Below are 3,958 nucleotides of genomic sequence, written 5' to 3'. Positions count from 1 at the left end.
TCCACGTTTGCTCCGTAACATGCTTCGTTAGGCCTAAAAATGTAATTTACCGTGTCCGGTTTCTTTCCTGTCACCCGGTAGGTCCTTGATAGGGAAGGAAAACTACTGTCTCGACATCATCCCCCGGAAATGTCAGATTTCGAAGGCTGCTGGAAACTGTCCTTGCCAGCATGATGGTGATAGTCTCGGCTTCTCAAGTGAAATGCATCCTTGCGTTATTGGGATATTGGGGCACGCCAACGTATTGCATGAAATATTTGGTAAGGGTAACATCGGCGGACGCGGATTTGACAGAATTCGCGAGCCAGAGCTCCAAGCCGTAAATATGAGTGAGGTGATGAAAGTTCTGACGATTTTCAGGGTTATTGCCAGTGGCAGATTTTGAACAGGAATACGGTGGAATATGTATCCGATCATGGCCCAAGCATTGATTATTGTTGAATCAAGATGTTTGGTGACAGATAGTTAAAGGGTGAAAGTGAAACCGACATAATACATAGCTTCACGGCGAAAAGAAATCACGCTAATCTGGAGGCAATGGGGCTTTTCTGATGGTGTCATTGTCCCACCAACTAAGAATCAAGCTCTGAGTTAGAGAAAGTGGCAAACACTGTAAAGCAGAGAGTTCAAAGAGGAAGGAAGCCAAACAAAATGCAACGCGTCTGCTCTCCTTTTTACCTAAACGGAAAAGAAAACCCACTAGACCGGGAATACCAAGTCATTCGATGCCAAATTTGTGCTTTTAATTGTGAGAGGGTTTCGAGCAGGTCGGATACGTAAAGATTGAAGAGGATTGACGATATTGAGTTCCCATGCGGAAGGCTGATAGTAGAGATGAAAGAGCAGGGGAAAGGTCCTCATCACAACGATTGGAGCATCTGAGTCCAGAGGCAATTTTTTAAAAGTGTTGCCTCAGAGTTAAGAGCTTGGATATTATCCAGTGTAATACATACGGTACGCTCACCGTAGTGGTGAGCGGATGCTCGTTCTGGTTAACGTTCAAGCCTTAACTCGGAGTTAAGAGCGCTTAAAAAAAGGGCCCCAGGTTAGATGTTGAACAACAGGAAATAGATGGAACGCGGAATTCCACATCTCTGGAGCATGAGGATTCATACGGTTCAACCTGTCGAATGGTTTGGAAACGTCTGTACACTCTCCTCTTGTGACTGATTTTGGTGTTCACAATTTTGTAGAGGAGAAACCGAATTAGAACTCCAGTAGGAGGTCTCTCTCCCAGGCCAATCCGGAGAACCGGACAGTTGACAGGCGGGACATTTTCTTCAAGAAGGAATTTTCTAGGGCAGTGGCAAGATGGTTATCTCAAATGTCCCTAGGTCCCTTCTTATGGATGAAGATGATTGCTGATTCAACTCATTGTGGTGTAAAAAAAGTTTTGGATTACGGTATGTTTTTATCTCTCGAGGTATCGATCTATATTGAATGTAAAAGGGAGGATCTTACACTGAATGGTGAATTTGGGGTATCACTATTAGCACTACATTGACATATATACAATATCAATAGAAAGGATTGAGGAACACAATCCATTGTTATCCTACTTCAGTTCCGTTATTGCTATATGATTAGATGAAGGATGATAGCTGATAGCAAGATGTTAATTGAAACCCAAGGGACATACATGATCCATGGAGAGCAATGAATGAAGATGTAAACGGAAATGTTATTGATGACTAGCCCAAGAAAGCAACAGTTATTGAAAGAATCCCACTAGTCTGGGATCCAAATTGATGCTTCAACGCTTATTGCACTTTTCATAAAGGCATTTATGAGCATACTCTCAAGTTCTTGCCATACAGGAGTCTCTCCTTCCTTGAACTCTAGAACTCGGTTGTTATTTCCATCCTTAAATGATCCTCCCATTATCAATAGGCGACCATCCAAAACACGCATCCTCGGTTCAACACATTTTATGGGGAGATCCCATTCTGGGGTCAAGGTCCAAGTGCCCGAATCAATGTCATACACTCCGGTGATTCCAAAGGCACCTAATGAAGTTCCACATGGGGATTGACATCTTCCCCCAGTGCAAAACACCACGTCCTTTCCGCTCAACAAAGTGTGCCTGGCACACGCCACCAATGCCACTTTTTCAGGATGAGTATCTATTGTGGACCAGGTTCCATTGACAAGATCGAACAATCTAATATCTTTTTGATAATTCCCGTTCATGATGCCTCCAACAATAAGGACTTGCGAGTTTGAAATTGGAGCTACACCAAATTTGTTTAAAGGATGGGGTAAATTAGGGCCCCGAACCCATTCACCCTCTGGAGTATAATATTCCGTGGTAGAAAATGTCCTTCCTGCAATTAGTTACCCACATCATTGAACTTTTATGCACCTGATCCATGTAGTTTGATTTATTACCTGAATCAAAGCCTCCAATAACCCAAAGGTTGTTGTTGATAATGCCAACTTGGTTATAGTCAAGGGTTTCCAAATGCATGTTGAGCATCCTAGGTCCATCCACCCATGACTCTGAGCCATAAACCCACTTTTTGCAGTCGGTCGAATATTAAGCGCACATCAAAATACCCCAATCGAAAGAGTGATGAATAGGAAAAGATCCTATTTCGGTAAAATCAGGTATACCCAAAAAGGTCGCGTTTGGATCGGGCGACAGAAAGTACTCCAACACGGTGTGATTTGTAAAATGTAGCAAAGCAACTCTGGAAACTGAATTTCTCTCATTTATGAATGTCAAACTTTAGATTCTTCGAATGATTAACCTACCCCTTTCCACGTGGCCCCTCTTAAGCCAAAGTCGAGTGGTATTTTCAGCAGGGGCAACAATGATGGCCTCTCTTGGAGCAGTTTCTAAAGTGAGGCACGTCATTGTCTGTGAATCCATCTTGTATCCAAAACATAAATCGGTCAAGCATCGTATCGAGCACTGTGAGACAGTTCTAAAACCCACAAAAGTTGAGGGTTTGAGTAACTTTGAAAGAATGCTTGCTACTGTGACAGTGAAGCCCTTTTGTCAAGCTGAAATCCAGGGCATTACTTGTTCCTCAATAGAAGGAATAGACTACATGTACAATTACTTTGGCCAAAAAAAGTTACTCGTTATACAGCCATTATTTGTCAAAAAATGTAATGATTTTACTCGTTGCAATTACTATTAGTAAAATTTTAGATGACCAATACATTAGGGTGTTTTGCCTCATGACCACCACACTTTGCCATATTAATGGTTTTGTTTTTGTTTCAAACACTAAGGTATAAAGTTTTCCTGCCAACATGTAAAGCTAATGAGGATTGATAATGTTTATTTGCTCAGCATTAGTGATGGGAAGGGGGCCTCCGAGGTTTCAAGCTTTGAATCCATAACTAGGGCGAGACCTGAATCCAGCTTAAATACAGCCTTCTTACAATCAGCTTTATCTTTTTAACTCCAAGATTGAAAAGTAAAATTGATCAATGTCTTGTATATAAATACGTATGTATGTTTGCACTGCATTACTCCCATTCTTGGCCACGTTCGTTTGGCGAAGCCAATGGGAATGCAAAAGTGATTACCGTCAGGGTGGGGATTTTGAATACGCACAAAGTTAAGGAATCATAAATTATGTTACGATGCAAATTCAATTTAGCTTTTTTTTGAAACATCAAACGTAAGAAAACTATTTTCTTTTTGTAAACTTTTTTATATTTAGGTATCTCACATCTAAGACTGACACCTTTTCCTGAGCTCAAATAATGATGGAGAATAAAGCCATGGATGGATATGGGGAGAGTTGAGAAATTTGGTTCAACATACTCAAGCCAAAGGAAGATTTCGCTCTGAGTCTGGTCTTCTTGTTCAACTGAATTTGAATGAGAAGATTTAAACAAAAAAGCAATGCAAATGAAACACGATTTGACACAACAAAAACATTCATTGGTGTTAAAGGCGAATAGAATTTTGAGCCCTGGGCTCCCTTCTTTAGGATATATG

At 41.1% G+C, this 3,958-nt stretch overlaps 1 long non-coding RNA gene across 1 annotated transcript; it reads right to left on the bottom strand.

The window, feature by feature from the left end:
* Positions 1 to 1,418: 1,418 nt before the first annotated feature.
* Positions 1,419 to 3,116, bottom strand: LOC131883617 (uncharacterized). Its single transcript, XR_009373626.1, has 3 exons — positions 2,755 to 3,116; positions 2,389 to 2,697; positions 1,419 to 2,324 (listed from the first exon to the last, which is right to left on the bottom strand). It is a non-coding gene; the product is annotated as an uncharacterized LOC131883617 (long non-coding RNA).
* Positions 3,117 to 3,958: the final 842 nt, after the last annotated feature.

Source organism: Tigriopus californicus, chromosome 7 (genome assembly GCF_007210705.1).
Source record: "Tigriopus californicus strain San Diego chromosome 7, Tcal_SD_v2.1, whole genome shotgun sequence".
Classification (NCBI taxonomy): Eukaryota; Metazoa; Arthropoda; class Copepoda; order Harpacticoida; family Harpacticidae; genus Tigriopus; species Tigriopus californicus.
This window is presented reverse-complemented; position numbering and strand designations above follow the sequence as displayed.